At 36.4% G+C, this 23,218-nt stretch overlaps 1 protein-coding gene across 9 annotated transcripts in view; it reads left to right on the plus strand.

Moving 5' to 3' along the window:
• The window catches only part of BBX (BBX high mobility group box domain containing), a 268,781-nt gene that overhangs the window by 104,877 nt on the left and 140,686 nt on the right, over positions 1-23,218 (plus strand). For 7 of the 9 annotated variants that reach the window (XM_038582722.1, XM_038582727.1, XM_038582729.1 and 4 more), the window contains exon 3: positions 4,263-4,336. The gene's annotated coding sequence lies outside the window, so the exon portion shown is untranslated. The other 2 variants (XM_038582723.1, XM_038582726.1) reach the window with 2 other exon arrangements.

Raw genomic sequence — 23,218 nt, forward strand, 5'->3', positions numbered from 1 at the left:
AAACAGTTGGTATGCCTTTTCAGGACTGTGCTACTGATGCCACTGTTGGGGAGATTAAAGGGGTATGCAATAGAGTGGGGTGGGTGGGAGGCCTTAGGCACACAGAGGACAGGGAAGGCTTTCATTACATCCCTGGACTATGTTGTATTCTACAGAAGGGAGAGCTTGGCATTTGTATTTAAGTTTTTTTTTAAATATTTTATTTATTTATAGAGATGCAGAGAGAGCGAGAGGGGCAGAAACACAGGCAGAGGGAGAAGCAGGCTCCACGCAGAGAGCCTGACGTGGGACTCGATCCAGAGTCTCCAGGATCTCACCCTTGGCTGCAGGCGGCACTAAACCGCTGCGCTACCAGGGCTGCCCTTAAGTTTTATTTGTAAGCATATAGTATATAAAAGAGTGAGATGGGAAAAATCTAAAAATTGTACTCAGGTAAAAAAAATAGTTCTAAGACAGTAAAATTCTTTTAAGAAAACCCTGCATTGTAAAGTATGGGGATTGGAATACATGTTCCAGGGCAAATGGAGGAAACTAGGGAAAGATTTAGTGACAGTGTAGGTATAAAGACTGTTATTTGTGACCTGGACTTGTTTTGGCTCTCAGAGGTCAGACTGACTCTTAGAGTAGAAACACAGTCTCTTTCAAAAGCGCAAGCATTGAAAATAATAATTTTCAAATGTGCTTTCTTGGCTTCTCCCTTTTGTTTTTTGTTTTCTTCAGGTGTAAAACCAGGAGTATCCTAGGTTCAGGAGGATGAGGAAAAAATCTATTTCCTTTTCTAGCAGTTTGGCTATTTTTGTTGTTGTTTCTGGTGCCATAAATGGAGAGGCATCTGTACCATGGCATTGTATCATGCCTAACAAAATTTTTTTTCCATTTGAATGTAATTGTTCCTTAGCAAATAATTGCAGTCCAGAATGACTTTTATTGAGCTTGATTGAATTAAGGTTATGTATGAAAATGAGTTAGTTAAAGCTTAATCTATTACCCAGAGAATTGATGAAAACATCAGAAAAGCAGTCATTCATGGGGATAAAATATTCTTCCATATAAGTGGGCAACATGGTTGCCTTGGAGTCCCTTCTGCACCGACGGGGTAGTAATGACACTAGGGTGCAAAACACACAGTGTTGGCATAGAAGGGGTTTTACTGTGATGTGCCTTTGAATGTTATACTGTACATTAACACTAATTGGGAGTCTGTCTCATTCTAAGAAGTGGCACCTCACCTTTTTTTTAGTATAATAAGCCTTTCAAAACGTAGCACCCCAAGGGGCAATGTGTAAGCTGTGCCAGAAAGCCAGTTGCTTTGGGATCGTTTAGTGGTTGCTGAGGCCCGATCTTTAAGATAGGTTTTTCACATGCCAAGTCAGATGTCCAATTTGTGGTTAAGAGGTAAATAATAGATATTAATAGATCGTTTTCCCACCTGCCATACAGTTTCGCAGAGGGAATCCTAATCTGTGGCTGAACAGTCCGGCGAGGTATGCATCCTCTGGGGATGGCAGGGTCACGGGTGGGAAACAGGCCTTGAAAAGGGGAAGGGCACAGAGTCTTAATGAGGCAGTGTAAACTAAGGATGAGAGTGAGGGTTGAGAGGAAGCCAAGGTGGGACTCAGAGAACACGGGCCTCCTGACCATGACCTGAGGCGAAGGTCTGTCCTGGCTCTGGTGGAAGTGCACGCTCAACTCTCCATTCTGCAGGGCTGTCTTCATGCCTAGGCATCTTCCCCAGGTCCCCCCACCCCCGGTCCAGACCCATCACACAGCCACCCCTTTCCATCGAATCAGAACCTTGTAAAGGATTTGTAACTTAAATGCAGAGCAGCTTATGCTGAAACTGCTTTTCTGAAACTACTCGTGGGTATTTGTAAGAGCCAGATAAAATCTGGAGTCTCTGAGGTTGGCTATCAGAGAACTCAAAGGGAGTCTGTCTCAGGCAGGATCTTCAGCCTTGAAATTGACCTCTACTCCATGGCTGATTCCCTGGCTTCTGCTAGTCCGTTAAGTTCAACAAGATTTCTTTGTTACCCTGAATTTTAAAACCCCTCTTGGTCACAGCATACCAGCATTGTCAGCCTCCTTACCTCTTCGTCCTGACTTATCCAGAGATGGTTGTATCACAGTTGATAAATTACAGAATGGTAGTCAAAATAAGGTATAGTTATGGTTTATATAGATAGATTAGTTGAGAATTTATTTCTGAGCTCCTAAAAGAAGTTCTGTATACAGGAAATGTTAGCATATTTTATTTCTCAGATAGCATATGCTCACTTTTTTTTTTTTTAAAGATTTTTAAAATTTATTTATTCATGAGAGAGAGAGAGAGAGAAGCAGAGACACAGGAAGAGGGAGAAGCAGGCTCCATGCAAGGAGTCCGATATGGGATTCGATCCTGGGACTCTAGGATCATGCCCTGGGCTGAAGGCGGCGCTAAACCGCTGAGCCACCCAGGGATCCCATGTGCTCACTTCTTAAACTAAAAACAAAAAGTAAACAAGTCTTCAAACCAGAGTAAGAATTAAATGCACACCATCAAGTAAGGATGGGCCCTCCTTCCCCAGTTTTGGCAGTATAAAGTTTTCTTTTCATTTATGCCAATTTGTTTATCTGACAGTTTTTTATAGTTATTCATGATTTAGTCATTTATTTTACAGTTTTTCTTTCTCTCTCTCTCTCTCTCTTTTTTTTTTTACACTGTTTATTTTAATGGTTCTTTTCTTCTTTTTTTTTTTTTTTAATTTTTTTATTTATTTATGATAGTCACACAGAGAGAGAGAGAGGCAGAGACACAGGCAGAGGGAGAAGCAGGCTCCATGCACCGGGAGCCCGACATGGGATTCGATCCCGGGTCTCCAGGATCGCGCCCTGGGCCAAAGGCAGGCGCCAAACCGCTGCGCCACCCAGGGATCCCTTAATGGTTCTTTTCTGTACTGGCTTTTATGGATTAAATGAAGAAAATTATGTAATTAGATATATGAGAGTCTATTTTTTAAAACCGTATTTTTAATAATGTTAGTTGCCTGTTTTATGATCATTAAGAATAGACTTCTACACCACTCCTTGAATTTTGGAATTGTACGTTTCCTTAGTAAACACATAGTCATTTAATTAGAAGGTATTCACATGTGTCCTTTGTAGTTTGCTTCAAAGATCTGGATTTATTTTTTCATCCATACTCGTTTTAAAAAATAGGGATGAATGAGTAGTATCTTGTATGAAACCACATGAGACCATTTAATATTTTATTCATTGCTTCTAGCTATTGTTATCTGCAGTAGCACTGGGTGACAACTGAATCATCTAAGTCTAGAAAGGATTTCTCAGATGAATCATTACTCATTTTTTATATTTAATGTAAGTTCTTCCGTGTCGTGGTGGCTGATTAGGGAAAAAAACTTCAGTAGAGCTGTAAGCCAGTAGGTGATATCCGGTTTCACATCCAGTAGGGTGTGTTAGAGCCTGCTAATTGTAAAGAAATATCATAATCTGAAGTGGGGTAGGAAATTGTCTCTCTTGGTTGAGTGTGAATTTAGTATGATCATTGAAGCATTCGAGAAACTATAAACAAATGTATCTCACATAGAAACTGAAATAACTTATTCTTAAAAGTGATACAGTTCAGGCATATGTCCATATTTGCAGTATAATTAAAATGTTCCATTTAATTTTTGCGGACAACCTTTTGCTGATTTTGATCCTCTTTCCTATAGTTACTTCATCACTTTCAGCTAGAAAGTAATTTTTTTGGTAACATTTTTTTTCTGTGGATGTCTCCCCCTACTCACCTTAAAAAAAAAAAAAGTATTATTCACTCATGATCCTTAAAACACTTAAAAGATAAATTACATGATATTAATATATGAAGCACAATTATCTGGTTGGGTTGGGCCAGTCATTTAAAATGACTTGAATCTAGTTAGGATGTCAGTTTAACATCCTGTTTTTTCAGAGAATTTGCCTGTAATTTTAGCTAAAAACCTGAGAAATGATTGCCTGTAAATCTTTGTAACTCTAAATTCAGAATTCCCATTGAATGATGTTAATGACTGTCTTTTTGTTAATTAAAGTTGACAATAAACACTTCGGGCCACTTTCTCTAAATAGTGTTAGCATAGAGATTTTTAATAATTTGCCTAGTTTTGATTATTTGGCTATTATTCATTCGGGGGGCGTATAATTTTGCCAAAGGACAGTGTCAGCCTTGTTTGAAAGCCCTTCTTGGCTCACTATTTAACCACTTTGCTCTGGGTCTTTCACAGAATCCTGCTGCATCACAGAAGCTGGAAATTCTGATGTTCCATTAAAATCACAATGGAAAGTCTTGACTTGACCGGTAAGAGCAGTACTGCAGGTGTATCTTACTTACCTAGAAGCAGTGAAGCAGTCAAGAACTATGTGCTGTCAGAGTTGGTTTCAACTCTTTCCCATCTGATGCATTCACTTTCCATATTGATCAGGGAAGTGTGATAATTTTGTGTGGTGGTTTGTTTTGTTTTGTTTGTGAATTTTTTACTATTTTTTAAAGTGATGTTTTAATCTCCATCATCAAGTAAGTAAAATTTTCCGTTAAAATCATGAATTTTTAAAAATTACCTATTTCAAAATCTGATTTGTTTCTCCACAGTAATCTGCTGCTGTTGGTGAGAAGTCAATTTATTCAAGTCTTGAATACGTAGAGGTTACATGCCTAAATAAATATTAAATCGATCTCTTCCTCATAAGCTATTTTTGTTTGTACTGCCTTTGGCTTTGATTGAAAAGTGAGCCAGTATCAAAGCATTATGAGGTGTTTGTTTTAATCTGTTAAAAATAATAGAGGAAGGTATGGCAGTGTTATGAAACTGTTTTGAATATGAACCACCCAGTGAAGAAAAAGTTGAGGTTGTAAAATATCTATGTGACAAATTATATCAGACTCTGAAACTCAGATTACTATAATTCTGTCCCTTTGTACATAAGTTATTTTCAAAGCTGTTTCTGGGAGAAAAGTTTTTAATGGTTTTAAGATATGGCAATAGTATTTTAAGATTAATTTTAATAATGATTACTTAAATGCTGAGTTATCTCAATCTGGTAATAAAATGTATGATTGCTTTATTGATGTCTGAACACTTGATGGTGAACTGGTGATTTAAAGACAGGAATTTGAAGTAAATTAAAATGAACAAAGATAATAAATATTGTTTAGTTGCAGTTTTCAGAACATGAACTTATTCTTTAATTTTTTGAGTAATTGAAAGTTTATCTTAAATCTTTCCTGTCTTTAAGTATTTTGATTTGTTAGCTTTTCAAATCTGTCTAAAATATCTATGGCTACCTTCGTGTTTTAGTAAATATATATATATGAATACTGCTTTTATCATATGAGTATAAATAAAAGGCCTCTGAGTCATTCTTCTGAATGTCATTATCTAAGATTAAATACATAGTAAAATATGTACAATTTAGCTTGAATGTGTATTTCCTAGGATATTTAAACACCAACAAAATTTTAATACCAGTGAGAAGACTGAGATTTAGTTAATCATTTATCCTCCTTTCTGTGCTATCCTTTAAGGCACAATTAAGTTTCAAATACAAATTCTGGATTGAGTGCCAGTTATCATCCAGTTGATTTTGGTTTTATTGGGTCAGCAGAATAGACTACAGAATAGTTGAATATTGATACTGGAATTTTAAATATGTTAATTGTTAATCCAAAAGGGAGTTGAATGTAGTGAGGTTGAAAGAAAATTAGATTTGTAGCAGTATTCTAAGTTTGCTGAATATGAATACATCTATAGAAAGTAAAACTGGACACTTTATCTGATCTGTTCAGAAAACCGAATTGTTAATCAGCATTAGTATGGCAGTCTTTACCTAAGTGGCCATGTGATCAATGATTTCTGAATGTCAGATTATTTCAATAAAATATTTTTTATTGACTGTAAAAATTGATACAAATTCAAATTGCTGATAAAATTTAAGAAGCTTAAGATGACACTGTATATTTCTAGCTTACATTTATGATCATCTTACATACAGTATTAAGAAATAGAATAGAAAAGATGTCATATGAAACCAGGAGTAATTTAGGAAGCAAATCCTGGAAGATGTTACATGGCCAAAGGATTCCAGGGTCCAGTAAATCTAGGAAACATGATTATATCATTCAGCTTAGGCAAAGTTATGTTTCATTATCCAGAGTCCCCAAATCTTAGTGGTTTATAACAGTAAAACTTTATTTCTCACTCTTGTTCATCTTGATGAATCTACTGCTGCTGTGCTCAATGTTGTCTTCGTTCCTGGACCAAAGCTAAAGGAGCAACCTCTCTGGGATGCATAACTCTTTCAAGGTGGAAGGAAAAAAGGAATGTGGTAGAAATGTGACTCTTAAAATTGTTGGTCGGAAGTAGCACATGTCATTACCTCTCATTTTACTAGCCAAAGCATGTCGCATGGTCAACTGCTATGTCACAGGATAGGAGTGGCCTTTTAAGGGGATGGGGTAGGGAAAGTCTGATCAGGAGGCACAGTTCATATTTTAACTATAATATCTGCATCCCACCTATGGCTCTTCTAGAGAGACAAGAGTGCATGTCGTATATTAAGCTTCCAAGAAGTCCATAATTTCCAGTGAATCTCTTTAACGTGTAAAATTATTTGACCACGAAACCTTTCATTTTTGTTATATAGAACTCATTGAGCTATGATGCCCTATCTGTGACAAGTTTTAAGGACTGAGGAATTTGCACAGTTCAAGAGTTTCTTCATATTTAAAATGTTAGAACTCTTCCCATCATGGAGTATAAAGGGTTCTAGTGTATATAGTAGACTTACATTATTGTGATGTAGATAATTTTTGTTTTTGTTTATTGTTTTTTTGAGCAGGGGCAGAGAGGGAAAGGGAGAATCTTAAGCAGGTTCCCGTGCCCAGTGTGATGGGGGGCTTGATCTCATGACCCCTGAGATCATGACCCGAACCCAAGCAAGAGTCAGTTGCTTAATCCAGGGGTAATACAATAATTTTACCAGGCAGTAGTAGTCAAATGCTTTTACTTAAGATCAGTTTTAAGAACCATCCTAGAAAGAATGCAGACTCTGTAGAAAGGTTAACAGTTGTATTCCAGGAGTTTTCTAAGGTCCTCCAACTGAGATCATAATCATTATACAGGAGCTATGCATTATTGTTTCCATAGTCATCTAGAAAATGAGTAGGCACACCGAACTCCTTAGCCAATATTGGTTTGAGTAATCCCACAGGTATTATAAGATATTACTACCAGACCTATGTGGATTAAGATGATTTAAAAATGTAGGAGTATGCAAACGATGCTTTGTTTGATAGTTTATAGTTCCTTAAGATGGGGGGGGACTGAATCTGTGGATTCAGAAAAACTTTAGCATAAATCCTAGTTCTGGTGCTTTTTAATTGAAAGAATTTAGGCAGTTATTTAACCTCTCTGAAACTTTGTTTTCTCATCTTAATATGGGATAATGATCTCTACCTCGTGGGACTGTGAGAATTAAATGAAATATGTCAAGTGCCTGACGTAGCACCTGGCACATAGGAAGCACTCAAGAAATGGTACTAAAAAAAGAAAACTGGTCAGAGGTCAGGAATCTTGAACGCACTATAAAATACCTTTTATAGACATGTGACGGTGTATGTATGTGTGAAATATGTTTGTGTATTTATATATAAACCCAGACACACACCTCCAAAGGTATTAATATATTGCCTGAATGCTTAAGAATCTAATGTATTCTTCTACAGTTCTACTGAAAATACAGAGTGACTTCATTCTTAACACAGAAAGAAAGGGTGAATCCTACAGATATATTAGCCACTCTATGATCTAATAATTCACTTCTTGCCACTGAAAATATAGGAGTTTTAAGGACAGTATAACTGCCAAATGTAGACATATGTTCTTCACTCTGAATATTAATGAGATCAGTATCAAATCAAATTTGATAAAGTGAGGTACAAGATGTGGGGATAGTACCACTGAAATTTTCTTTTCCTCTCTTTGGTAAAAGATTTTATTTATTTAAGAGAGCGAGAAAGTGTGTGCACACAGGCAGGGGGAGAGGCAAAGGGAGAAGCAGACTCCCTGCCTAGCAGGAAGCCCAATGTGAGTCTTCATCCCAGGACCCTGGGATCATGACCTGAGTCAAAGGCAGACGCTTAACCAACTGAACCACTCTGGCGCCCCTGAAATTTTCCTCACCATGTAGAGCAAATGCTATTTGGTTTAAAAAGAAACAGCATTTCTATCTCAAGATTTTTATGGTACTGTTTTCCAATGAGGGTTAAATTATTTAGACTGCTTCAAAACCCTTCTCTGTTGACATTTTCCCCTCATGTTCTCAGAATCAGGCACAACATAGTCCATCTCTCTTAAGAGTCAACGCTGTGTGCTATTTCTTAAATGACTGTTTCATTTGTTTAATTTCAAAAAACATGTAAGTAAAATAATTTGGGGGAGTAAATTATTCTTGAAATTGTTTCAAATTCTTCTCCTTATAAACGGGCCAGGGGATCCCTGGGTGGCTCAGCAGTTTGGCGTCTGCCTTTGGCCTAGGGCATGACCCTGGAGTCCCGGGATCGAGCCCCGCATGGGGCTCCCTGCATGGAGCCTGCTTCTCCCTCTGCCTGTGTCTCTGCCTCTGGCTCTCTTTGTGTCTCTCATGAATAAATTAAAAAAAATTAAATAAACGGGCCATCTTTGTAGCTGTCAGTTACTCATTCAGCTGGATTATCAGTAGAGTAAAACTACCTAAAAAATGTAAGCTCTTCAGTTTTAGAGACTACATAGTCTGCTTGGCCGGCCATAACAAAATGCCACAGACTGGGTGGCTCAAACAATAGGTATTTATTTTCTCACAATTCTGGGGTCTAAAGTCCATGATCAGGGTGCAGGCAAATTCTGTTTCTGGGGAGGTCTCCCTTTCTTGGCTTGTAGATGGCCACCTTCTTTCTGTGTAGTCACAGGGCTTTTTATCTGTATGTGGAAAGAGTGAGCTCCAGTGTCACTTCCCCTTCTTTAAAGGATACCAGTTTTATTGGATAACAGTCCCACCCTATGACCTTACTTAACCTTTACCTACTTTTAGGGCCTGTCTCCCAAGTACAGACACTTCGGCCTGGCCTGTAGGGCTTCAGCTTATGAATTGGTGGGCTACTAATGCAGTTCTTAACAGACATAGTTGGGTTTTATTTATTTATTTTTGTACCCAAGAGTAAAGTGAAAGTTAAAAAATACTTTTGGTGAATTTGTAAACAAGAAAACCTCATTTATTACAGTCTAAAATTCTAAAAACTTTGGATCATTGGGGTGGGAGGCATTTGAAATTACTGAATTCATATTTCTTACACTTTGAAGTACTGCATGGAAATGAGTTTCTTTGAAGTGAAAGAATCAAGTCTAAGAACTGAAAATCAGAGTGATTTGTATAATGGAGGAATTACATCATTGAAAAATTGATTTCTATGTGTACTCATTGGTTCTAGGAATAGAATGTATTTGAAAATTAGGTTGAAAAATAACTCAATTACTCTTTTGGGTTATATCTGTTTCTGTTTACTATAATCAAGCCAATTCATATTTTTTAAGGCAGTTTTCTTTTACTTTATGAATCAGTTTTGAATTCAAACAGGGAAATGGCATAGAGAGTTATCCCCTGAACAATGTTGGCGTTAGGAGCAACCCTTTTGTGTGGAACCCTTTGACTCCACAAAAATTTGGTTGCTAATAGACTACTAAGCTTTACCTATAACATATTTTATGTTATATGTATTCTATACTATATTTGCATAATGAAGTAAGCTGGGGAAAGGAAAATGTTATTAAGAAAATCATTAGGAAGAGAAAATACATATACAGTGCTCTACTGTATTTATCCCCTCAAAAATCTGTGTGCAATTCAAACCCATATTATTTAAGGGTCAACTGTACCTGAGATTTTGATAAACTGAAAGAAAAGATTATGTATTAGAAATAATGCCAGTAGAGGTCAAGGACTCCCAAATCTGTTACATCTACCTGTTTATTTTCCTGCTTCCCTCACTCCCTTCTTTATCCTTTTTTTCCTCCCTCCTCCTTTTCCTGCATTCCTCTGATAACAGCTTGTAAGTCAGGTAACGGTTGCTAGCATTTCTCAAGTAATAGTCTAAATACAATTCACTGACCATCTGTGTAGTACTTCTTTCTACTTTATTTTTTTTTTTTATTTTCTTTATTTTCTTTTTTTCTTTCTACTTTAGAGTGGTAAACTTTTCTAGTAGGTAAAGTCAGTTGGTGGATGTTTGGGATAAGTGACAGGTAAATCGTGCATTTACTTGTTGAATACTGATGTAGGCTCAACCTAATTTTCTTAGTTTTATCTTTGAATTTTGTGTAAGTGTACCTATATGTCAGTTGAATAATTTCAGTTTCTGATGATTTGATGCCTGTCTAAAACAAAATGTAATCAAAAGGAAACAAACTTGGGAGACTTTAAACAAATGCCTTTGTGTAAAAATAATTTTAAATTGACTTGTAAAATTTATTACCTGACCTTATGTGTTTACAGACTAAAGGATGCGCTTTTGAGCAGTGATCTAATTTTGTGGATGTTAGTTTAATTGGTTAAAGGGTATTGTAACTTTTAGCTACTTTTGATTTCAGTTTCAGTATAAAACTATTTACAGGAATGACTCAAACTAAAAAGCTTTGTTTATAATAAATTTTAGCATTGTATTTCATCTGAACAGTAACATCTACTGGTTATGATGTTTACTAGTTAAGGGCAGTGTAAGTAAATTCTGGCATGACTTTACTCCATGCATTAATATTTCCTTGAAAGGGGGATAAATTAAGTATTTTTATACTGACATTGGTATCCCCTTTGATTTCTGTTATACAAAAGTGCATTTCCCCAGGAAAATAAATGGATCTAATGGTGTCAAATTTCACATAAGATAGCTCTCAGTATTTCTGTGCATTTAGTATAAAATATGTACTGCATTTACTGGATATCGGAGCAAAGACATATAAATATAAGTAGTAAGTATGTATGAATATATGCATATAGTTTCTTCATATAATCTTCCTCAATATGCTAAAGGACTTAATTTTACCCTAGAGAGTCTGTTTCGTTTATGGCTGCATCCCCAAAACCTGAAAACAGTATCTGGCATGTGGAGGTTGCTTAGTAAACATTTGGTAAATTAATATTACTAGAGTTCATGTTTCATTGATCCTGTATGCCATTGAACTTGGTGTTAATAAGCATGCCCTGGCCTACCTGCAAATAATTATTTTTCCCAGTCTGAATGAAGGAAAGCAGCTGTTCTTCAAACATAAAAGTCTCTCTGTGCCTTTAAGTTGGTAGTTAGTCCTATAATCAATAAGTGTTAAAGGGCTGAAGAACTTAAAATGAGCAGTCAAAAATTTCTGGGTGCCTACTGACTCATTTATAGTATGCATTGAGTCAGCAAGGGTTTATTAAGATCTTTGCCAGTACTTCTCTAACCGTCAGTGGCTTTCTGAGTGGAGTTCATGTGCATGTCCTGAGATTTAAGGTAGGCAGATTGGTCCAGCTGGGCTTAAGGAGATGTTGTATGGTACCTGGATTCCATTAATACGTACCAAAAGGGTAGGCTAAAGTCCATGTTGAGGTGTTTTATTCTTGCAGGGCAGGGTGGTGGTGGTATTTTTAGGGCATTTCTGTATTTGAATTAATCTGTGAAGATGATGAATAAGAATATTGTATTTTAGTTTTATTCAAACTTTTTACAACTTGCTTAGTTTAGCTTGCAATTGTTCTGCCTCTGCCTTGGTTATATTACTTTTCTTAAAAAGCAGTTGGATTATATAACTGTTTCAGTGTTCCTTCACATTTACTGTAAGACCATTTATTGCCAAGTGTCTCTTCATGGCAGAAGTGTTCCACTTCAGGTAATGTTTTAAGGCACTAACATTACCATTAGTCACTTACAGTACCCAAGTTTCTTGAGAGAGCCAGCCAGATGGGGAGGAAACTGGCTTCTGAACAAGACTTAAATAATCGAAAGCTACGATTTATCTGATGGACATTGTCCTAAACATTCTCCGTTTTGCCACACTAATTCCAATGAAGAATTGCCAGATTAGAGAGACATCAAGACCTACAGAATGTGAGGTGTGTCCATGTGCAAAGCAGTGTATGCCCCTCTATCCATGCAGGCGCCACCTGCATGGACACATACACGAAACTCTGAACCACCGTGTCCTTACTATCATTTTGAACACCTACTGTGTTTTCAACATTGTTAGAGTTACCAGGTCTTCCTGTTAAGTACATTATAATATAAAAGATGACAGTGAAGTTTGAAATTAGTAGCTGTGGACAATCTCTTGTGAAATACCAAAGCTCTCTCTTGCTATAGCAGTGGTTTTGTCCTGCTATTTGATGAAGCAGATGGCCCACCTTTCAATTCATTTGGTAATGTGAACACTTGAAGGAATGATCGTATTCAGGTTTGAAAGTTTTGTTGTTTCTATTAAAGTGTTGGGTTTTCCCATTCTTTATTGTTCACTGAGAAGTCTCACTTTTTAGAGAACATAAGATAAATCTCTATTTTAATATATCTTGTGGATGGTAAAAGTGTTCCAGTTTTGCCTCTCTTTATAAGTTTTAATCACCACAGTCATAGGATTTTTTATGGATTATTTCTATTGTAATAAGATTCTTCACACACTAGAGTTTATAACATGCCTGGGAAAAAGTATTCCAGAAGTTTTACTTCATAATGCTTACAAACATTCTTATCCCTGCCTCTAGATTGTTAACTACATAACTACTCAGGTGCTTCCTGGAGATTAGTACGGATAGGCAAAAACTTAAAGGTTTTCCTATGGAAGACGGATTTAAATGTGTCACTTTGGTTTGTTTGAGCTGTAGCTTTATGTCTTAGAAACATGGGCTGCGGAGTCAGATGGCTCAAGACTACACCCGACTTGGCTTTCACTGTGATTGCGGTGTTGGAAAGTTATCTAGATTGGTCTGTGAAATGGGGTGAGTACTGATGATTGAAGGCTGTAGTGAGAGTTAAAAGTGCTGGAGGATGCAGTGTCAGTCCAGCACTTGGCAGGTACTGTGAAGAAAATATGCTCGTTCTCAAAAGACAGTAAATCAGAAGTGTAGTTTGACTTTTTTTGCTTCTTAACTGTTCCTTGTAATTGAATTTCAAGCATTTTTTTGGTCCCCATTCACAACAAGGAAAATGTCTAGCTTCCACATGCACACCTTTTTACATTTTGGAAGTCTTTTTTGAATACAGGGTGGACTTGGTTTAAATCATTAGGTGAGAATAATGTTTGTTCTTTATATTGTTAGATACTTTAAAATATTTTCTACATGATCATATGTGATAGAAGTTTGATTTTTATACTTCCCCCAATTAATTTTGCAATTTTATTAAAGCCCAATCAAAGCTCCAGGTTATAAAAATATTAAGAGATAAGTCATCGATCATTCAGTGGATTATAGTTATTTTAGGACTATTATTACTTTATACTCTTGGTATTAACAAAATTTTTACCTTAAATAAATTATGTAAGTATAACAATAAATTTTTATAATATACATAATTTTCTTCCAAGACTATAATTATCATAACAAAACAAGGAAATGTATTATGAATCCTTAATGACTTTTAAAGTATGTCATCCATTTTCATAAATTGATTATCTTAACCTGATTGCTATAAAATTTTTAAAAATTTTAGTTAATTCAGTCATGAGCTGATTCTCCTAGTTTATTCATAAATTAGAAAAGCAAAATTTCCCTTCATTTTTAGGTCCCTGGCTTAGCATTTCATAATTAATTGATATAAGAGAAGAAAATATTTTTCTACTTCTGCAGAAAATGCCAATTCAACGAAAGTACCTACTTTCTAATAATTTTCATGCACATGAGCATGAACAAATAAAACTTGGTCTTTTATCTGATACCCATAGGCATATTGATTTCAAATATATCTATAATTAACATACATATTTATTCTGAATATCTCTGTAGTTAATACATCTAAATGTGGATAATCATCTGTGAAAATACCCTGGTTCCTTCTAAAAGCTGCTTGGTCAGTTAGCATGTATATGTTAGGTATTTGTGATCTTTTTATAGTAATTTTGTTTCTAGTTGAATATGTATACATTCTAACCTTAACAACCATGAGCTTCATAGACTTAAGTACTTTTAAAATTCGTGTATATTGATATTCTAAACCTTCCTGGCCCACCTATGAGAGTGTTTGTACTCTTTCTTCAGCTCTATTTCCTTTCTTTTTAGAACCAGTAATTTTACTGGAAAAATATTCTGTTTAAAGATAAAGTAATATATTTCCTGTTCCTTTATTTTTTTGATAAATACTAGAACTACAGTGTGCAAGTCAACAAGTTAGACAGTGTCAGAGTCGCAATATGATAATAGAATGAAAACTCCAAGCAGGAAAGAGGGACAAACTTCATTAAGAAGTGAGGGAAGTTTTAAATCCCAGGTAGGAATATCAAGGAAGTCTACACAGAGGGGGAAAAAAACAAACGTCGAGAAAGTGAATAGATCCCTTTTTGCCAGTTGGATGGCATGTACATAAAGGTAAAATGGGAAACCTAGAAAAGCCAAATGTAAGAGCCTTGAATGTCTGGGTGAATTGACTTATTTCCTCCTTGTTAAAGGCAAATGGGCCACTGGAAAATTTTGAACAGGTGATATAAAAGGGGAAAAGAGGAGGTAGGTATGGGAAAGATTGGTTTAAGGGACTTTAGCAAATAAGAGTAAGTTGTTCTGGATGGGACCACCATGAGACCACCGTGAGAGACGTGATGTAAATGGTACCACCATGACAGACATGATGAAGGTTATACCCTGACTGGATATAGTTTAAGATACACTTGATAGCCACTGCCCTTCAGCTGTGTTTGTGTGTCTGCATGTATTTAGTGATTACAAATTTAGTTTCTCAGAGAATACATATCCTGTCCTGTCACTTGAACCAAATTACTAATCTGTAGGATTTGGCAACATACTGACCTTGTTCTTGGACTGTAGAGGGATCATAAGAGGGAAGGAAGAAGTGGGGGTGTTGAAAAGGAAGTCAAAGGTAGGTTTTTAATTTAAGCATGGGAGTACAGATAGGACTGCTACCAGGAATAGAAAGAGAGTAGCAGAAACTGATTTTTGGGAGGGGGAATAAAGTTTAGGATGGATTGGATTTGAAATGCAGAGAGGATATCCATGTGATTATGTATAGGATGTAGTTACAGATTGATAAGAGTTTGGGAGAGATTCAGCCTAAAGATAAATATAGCTTAGGAGAGAGAGCGAGACAGCTGAAACTTTGAATATTGGTGAAAGTAGAAAATATGGCTAAGACAGAACTTTGGAAAATATCTACCTTATTCTTTGTTAAGAGAAGTCTAAAGGAAAGAAAAACAATTAGACCTGTGGTGGGGAAAGCAGTAGAGTACAGTACCAAAGAAGCTGAGGAAGAGTTTTCAACAAAAATGTTGAAAAATACAGTGACCCCGAAATACCCCCAAACAGTGTTTGGGTTAGGTGATTTGGGAGTCCTTTGCAGAAAGCAGCTTTTGTAGAGTGATCAAGGCAGAAGCCACTTCATACAGTGGTTGCAATATTACCTGTTTTATTGCCACATTCTTGATTTTTTTTTTTTTTAAAGCTAAAACTGTATGTTAAGCCACTGTTTTCAGGGAATAATCTATAATGACTTACAAATCCACTCCCTGGGAGCATAGAATTCATCTTCTATAAATGTAGTTTTAATATTCTTTTCTTTAAATATGTTATCTCCGAGTGTTTCAAATCAAAACTTATCCAGGTGCTAATATCATTTTCTCAAATGCAGTGAAATGACTTGCTTTAAAATATCATCAGCAAACTGCTTTGTAAATGCCTCTCCCGTAGGACTTATATTATAATTGACATTACAGAAGGATGAATAATGAATTCCCTGTCATTGCCAGCTCTTCTTTTACACTAAGTACAGTGATGTTTTATATAACGCCCGCTGGTTTAATAAAGATCCTGTCGAAGCTTCTTGGGCATAGTAGGCCACCTGCATATGAAATTTCTAGAGTAGAACCGGATACATTGCCACTTTTGTTTCCATTTGCAGAAAATAATTTTAGGAGGATATAAGACTCACCATAAGTAGTAATAATGATTATAATGATGAAAACTGCAATTGTCATCATTTGCATTTTTCTCTCTGTTGTGTGTGTAAGAGAGAGGGAACGTGTGTTTTCTAATCGTCACAGTGACTCTTAGACTCTTAAGTATCATTATTCCCATTTTATATGTGAAGGAACTGAGGCTCAGATATTTAATATATTGTCTGAGCTTTCTGGCTAATTAAAAACAGCCAGGATTCTAATCAGCTTTTTCTACTTTTAAGACTGTGTTCTTTCCATGGCCCATGCAGTTTTATGAATTATTTGAAAGTTGAACTTTAACACTCTTGATGGCAACTACTCACTGTGGTTTAAGAGCTTGACGCCTCATCATTTTCTTACTTTTTTCCTTCAACTGGGGAAGAAGAGATCACTTTCATTTGCTTAAACATATTGCAATTTGGGATCCCTGGGTGGCGCAGCGGTTTGGCTCCTGCCTTTGGCCCAGGGCGCGATCCTGGAGACCCGGGATCGAATCCCACGTCAGGCTCCCGGTGCATGGAGCCTGCTTCTCCCTCTGCCTATGTCTCTGCCTTTCTCTCTCTCTCTCTCTCTCTATCTCTCTCTCTCTCTCTGTGTGACTATCATAAATAAATAAAGATTAAAAAAAAAAACATTGCAATTTGCCATTGTTGGTTGTCAGGTACTTTTCTGTGTATTTCATACTGTTACATACATAGTTAATCTTCACATCAGCTCTGTGAGGAGGGAGATGTATTTCCCATCAACATTTTGTTGTGAACCTTTCGAACATCGTTGTACACGGATATACTCACTACCTATATTTGACCATTAACATTTACATTATTTTATTACGTTTCTGTAACTTAGCAATCATCAATTCATTTTTGACTCGTTCGCAAGTAAATTAAAGACATTGCTACACCTCCCATAAATACTTGAGAATGCCTAGAATTGACTGTAGTTCAGTGTGTACAACATTTTAAATCTGAAATTTACATTCAGTGAAATGCACAAATTTTAAGTGTACATTCTCTGAGCTTTGATAAATGCATACACCTGTGTAACCCAAATACCTATCAAGATATAAGACATTACTATTGGTAGGTGTGTCTTTTTTTCACATTTTGTAGGTGAGGAAACTGAAGCACAGAGAGGTTAATGACCTGCCTAAGGTCACACTGCCAATAAGTTGCAGAACCAGAATTCAAACTCCTGCAGTCTGGCTGCAGGGTTTGTGCTAACCACACCACTGTACTGTCCATGGATTATCCTCACATATTCAGATATCCTTTTGCATTTCATGTATACAGATGTAATACTTAACGTTTTAACAGAGGTATGTAGACACAGAAGTAGTATGTTTGGGATTAGTAGAAATGCTGTTCTTTTTGCAAGAAGTTTATGGGAGTTTAGGAGGGAAAGACACTACTACCTTCATTGAAATACTAGGGTGAATCTCTGTATAATAACTCTTGTCTTACCTGGATCCTTGATTAATTTTTCCATATATAAAGTCACAGTTAATTTCCTAATGACAACGCTGAGGTTCAGGAAAATCCGTAAGTGCCACTTGAATAATTAAGTGTAAATGATGTTCAGTATAGTTTGTATTATGCATATTTTTGCTCTATTAGTAGAAAATTGTACATTGATGTTTGGTATATATAGTACTACTCACCTTGATATCTCAGTCCCCAAAATAATGAAATAAACCAATTTAGGATTTCTAGTTATCAAAATTGTAAAGTTTTTAACATGGATGGAATTATATGACCTTTCCAAATAAATTGCATAAAAATTTGAATAAAGACGAATAGATTATATTACTATTACTTTTTTTTTTTTTCAATACTTAGATGTACCTACTATCCCTATGAAAATAAATCCTGTCTCTTTCCGCATTGTGTTGACATCACAAGCTGTATCTGGAAAGTTGACTAGTATTCTTTGTTCACTATCCAAATGATGAAAAAGCAGCTGTTATATGTAGTACAAAAGTTTCTAAATATTGCTCAAAAAGCAATTTAAATAAAAGCGTGTAGTTAGCAAAACCTAGCCAGTCACTAGAGGGCAGAGCAGTACTATACTTTAGGTTTTATTTGAAAATTTCTAGTTTAAAAATTGCTGAACATAGGAAAATATAGCAATGTACAATTAAATGGAAATTTCTTTGCATTCTTATTATCTTGTCTTGCTGTGAAATCCAATAACATGCTTACCCTTGTATCAAAGGAGATTTTCTGGCAATTACATTGCTTTCAAAAGGGCATGATTATTTAGAAGAGTATAAGTATCCCTCAAGAGAAAATACTTAAGCTTAGAGTAATGCATTAGTTCATTTCTACTGGAGTACCCTGAAATCAAAGATTGCATGCAGGGATATACTTTAGGTGAGACATTATGACAGAGTAAGTTTGAGACAAGCTTACTAATATTTAAATCTTAAGAATTCATTGAAATGTGGAGCATTTTTAAATCTTTGAGCTAAAATGTATTGAATCATTAAGACTTCGGAATTACCAGATTGTAAAAGCAGTAAACTAACTCTCGTTCCTTTTTTAAACGTTAAAATTCTGTCAAATCACATTCACTTAATTTCATTTCTGTTTGAAATTTTCTATCATTGCATATTTTCATACTGATTTATTTTTTCTGGTAGATTTTTAAAACAAATGAAGCACTGGGGTAAGGTCTTAGTAACCTGAGTAGAGTAGTTCAGTGTCTAAAAAGGTAGAAAATTTTACTTTGAATATGTAGTTTGGATTTATATGATTTATATAGGATTCATTTCTAATAGAGAAGAACATGGGATATCAGAAAAAAAGCACTGGATGTTGGAATCAGAATATTCAGGGCCTCAGTTATCATGTTCTTGTTTGATGACCTTAATTAAGCAAGTCATAATGCCCCTCTGAAGTAACCATTTTATAAATTGGAGAATTGAGAAAAGGCTTTTTTTCTTCTTTTAATTTACAACTGGGTTGTTTTGAGGATTGTGTTTGTGCATGTGTATCTGCAAAGATGAGACTGTAAAGATGAATTTTAATGGATGATAGAAGCTCAGAAAAACCTTAGAAATAACTTTGAAATGAATATCTCATAAGTTTAGTAATATGAGGGCACCTATTACACAGTAAATAGTATCAAAAATGTAGTTTCCAATCCAAAGTGAGATTGCCAACTCCTTCCCTGTCTCTTGAGTGTCTCTGGCTGCTTAATCTCTCTGTAACTCCTGACTCTTTCGCTCTTCTTATACTTTACTCTCTGTTTATTTCCATGTTTCCTCTCTCTGTGTTTCTCCTGACTGTCTTTGGTCTCTCTCTGTGTTTTTCTTGTCCCAGGCACCCTCAGGAAGACCCCAAGCCTCTAGCGGTACCTGGTATCATCTCCAACATGTTTATAGATGTGGAGGATTCCCTGGGATATTGAGAAATACCAGAGACGCATTGTTCTACTGTAGTAAGTCCATCAGCATTTACTAAGTGACTACTGTTAAACAGAGCACAGTTGGTGATGCTTTGGGCAAAGAAGAATGAGTTAGGGCATAGCTCAGAAGAAATAAATTTGTAATCTCTTCTCAGTGGGTTCTTGTAGGTTAGACACACTAGCAAACAAAAACAACAAAAGAAAAAGCTGACAAATAATTATGTGGATGAGTCGTGTTGTTTGTGTGCTGCAGAGGCCCAGAGTTAAGGGAGTAGAGGAAACCAGGTGGTATTAATCAGGTTTCCTGCAAGAGTTTAAAATTACGTTTTGAAGTATGGTTGGAAGAAAGATGAGGAAATAGAGGGTAGAAATGAGTAATTTCTGTGGGGCTTGGCCAGTCTGTTGGCTTGCCTGTGAGTGAACCGCTGATGGGAGGGTAGTGAAATAAGAGTGTGAAGTTTCAGCCTACCAACAGCTAACTTTCCTTCAGCTTCCAGTCTTAGAGAAATTCAAGTTATGAAAAGAAGTACAGCCAAGTTGAGACTTTCCATAAACATAAGTGGTATCTGTTGCCAGTTTCAGAATTTATAGTTTAAGGGTGAATTGTGACTGTGAAGTAATAAAGAGGTACCTATGCCATAAAATTAGTATGTGCCATTAGAATATGATCTAGGGATGCCTTTTAAAGATGAAAATGAATTAAAATAGTAAACCAGTATAACAAGTTCATTGTTTTTGTGATAGAGATTTATTTTTGCCTATTTTAGATAGTCCTACCTATGGACATACTATGGTTTTCAGCATTGGAAACCCCTGCTGTGTAACGTTAGGCAGTCTACGGAACACTGAATCTCAGTTTCTTCATATGTAAGCTAATAATGAAAATACCTCAGAATTGTTAACATGAATTAAATATCTTTTAAAATTCTTGAGTGCATGATAGGTACTGCTGGTTGCTCACAGACACTTAAAAAGCATCTTTTTTTTTTTTTTTTTTTTTTTAAAGCATCTTTAAAATAGTTCGTAGAAGTGCCTGGGTGGCTCAGTCATTTAAGCACTGACTCTTGATTTCAGCTCAGGTCAGGATCTCAGGGTCAGGAGATCAAGTCGCGCACGGGCTCCATGCTCAGGACAGAGTCTGCTTGTCCCTCTCCCTCTGCCCTTCCTTCTGCTTGCGTGCTCTCTCTCTCTCTCTCTAATAAATAAATAAAATATTTTTAAAAAACAGTTTGTAAAAGTCTAATTTTCTGAGAGCTTTTTAAAAATAGAAGCAACCCCTAGTATTTAGAAAATGCTAGATATACAAGGAATATTTATAATAAGGGGATGAGATCAAAGAATAACAATGTGAATAACTCAGTACCTGCTACTGACTTGGGAGTCAGAGCTCTCTGTCCCTAGCCCCCCATTCCCTTACCTTTCTTCAACATCCTCCGCCCCGCCGTGCCCCACCTCCTGCCCATTGCTAAATGTGGAGCTTAATACTTCTTTGTTTTTCTTTATAGTTTTCCCCATATATATGTTTCCTTACATTGTTTTTTTTGTGTGTGTTTTTGAATATTATATAAAAATACAATGCTCTGTTATGCAATATCTGTTATTGTTGCTCAGCATCATGTTTGAGACTCATCCTTGCTTATACTTATTTCATTTATGGTCACAGTTGTAGTTCACTGTCTAAAAATACTGCAGTTTATTTATCCACTTTCTTTTGTGGCCATTTTAGATTGTTTCCAGATTTTATATTATTAGAGATAAAGCTGTGAGGTAAAATTCTTGGGAATTTTGTTCATGCCCCTTGATGTACATATTATTTCTCTAGTATGTATGTTCAGGAGTATAGCTGCTGGGTCACAGGGTATGCCCAACCTCAGAACTCTACTACAAGAAAATGGCAAATGAATTTCCATAGAACTTGTTACGTTTTATACTCCCTCTAGCTGGATGTTAAGTGTTCTAATAGTTCTTTAAAATGCCTAGATTTTTGTTGAAAGAATTTTGTTAAGTTGCCAAATAACACCATCTTAACAATAAACCCTGATGAGCTGTTTTTTAAAATTAGTTTTATCCTTTGCAGCAGCTGCTTTTCTTTGTCACAGTTTTCCAATTGTCACTTGTACCTTTTCTCAAACCCACTGAAGTCAGACATCCTGAAATAGCTGAGTGTGTTTGCTAGCTAAGTTTTTTCTCCCAAGAAAACCACATCATAATAATGTGATGTTCTCTTATGTTAAATGAAAATTGTTAGCTGTTCCTGACTTCTAAAGACAGTTTGGGCAGAGAAATGTACACATCTTTTACTGATTTCTTTTTTCCTTAATTCGAGTTGAGACAGAAAAAGAGTGACCCACAGAGGACTGTTTGCAAGCTGCAGTGGCTTAACCTGTGTTTTGTTCTGCATTGCTAACCTCCCCAAAGCCTGGGTAAATGACTCTGCTTGTATTTGCCACTCTCTCCCCTTTTCTGACCTTCGCCCACTTCTGTTTTTCTCAGCCAATGATTCTTTTGTATCTGATTGTACTGCTCTGCTCCATTCCAGTTTCCATATCATATTCTTCCAACCTCAGACTCTGTACTTGGTGGTCCATAGTCTTAGTTGCTTGATCTCAATATCGTGCCTATCATCAGACTTGTTGCCGTGCTCCATCACATTAATTTTCTGAGGTTTTCCAGGAGTGTACCAAGATCTAGCCAAGTGTGTCTGGTACTTAGTTTTTATTAGATGTTTATTGAATGAAGAAAGGAATGATGTAAATGTCTAAAAGCACTGAAATGCCTTTTTGTTGCTTAGAAATACTAATTTCCCCAAATGCAGCGGGCCGGGGTCACATAGTTCTGCCCATGGGTAGCTTTTTAAACCATAACTAGTTATTTCTTCTTGAGCTTCACTCTGATTTTTTGAAAAATGAGAGTAGTAGACCAGGGATCTGTAAGATTCCTTTTGACTCTAGCATTTTGCATTCTGTCTTCAGTTGAAATGAAAATTAGTTTCTCTCTGGATGTCTAGGCACCATTACAGGCCTGAATGCATCTACCTCACCGGGCTTGAGGCCCATGACTGTGTCACAGTAACCTGTCACTCACTGTCTCCCATAACCACAGCAGGTGGGGCATACATTGAACTTTCCCTTCCTCTCTTTGTTATTTAGGGTTGGTTTGTACTAGAGAAACAATACATTTCTTGTTCTCTGTAAAAGTGTATTGAAAACCTTTGGCTTCCCAATTTCATTCCCCCAGCTGCCTAGGCATTGTTTAGTAGAAAACCTTGAGTTCTGCCTCATTGCTCCTCCTCCTCCTCCTCCTTCACCTCCTCCTCTTCCTCCAGCCCCACAACTGTCCAGGGCAGTTTGTCTTACCCTTTGTTATTTGCTATATAATATAATCCCATGTCTTTTCTCATAGTCCAGTTACCATCTTTGCATCAGTGTTGATTTTTACTGTTGGCCTTTCCGTGCTTCAGTGGGTCTGTGTTTATCTAGTGCTAGAAGCAGCAAGGTGTCCATTCCTTTCTCCTGTGGTTTCTCTGGTAGGGACTTCTGAGCTCCAGGTAGATGGCAGGTTGAGGGCCTGAACTCATTCCCTTCCTACTTTCACTCAGTCTTCCCATAGCTATTGCGTGGATT

This window comes from Canis lupus, chromosome 33, assembly GCF_011100685.1.
Source record: "Canis lupus familiaris isolate Mischka breed German Shepherd chromosome 33, alternate assembly UU_Cfam_GSD_1.0, whole genome shotgun sequence".
In the NCBI taxonomy this organism is placed as follows: domain Eukaryota; kingdom Metazoa; phylum Chordata; class Mammalia; order Carnivora; family Canidae; genus Canis; species Canis lupus.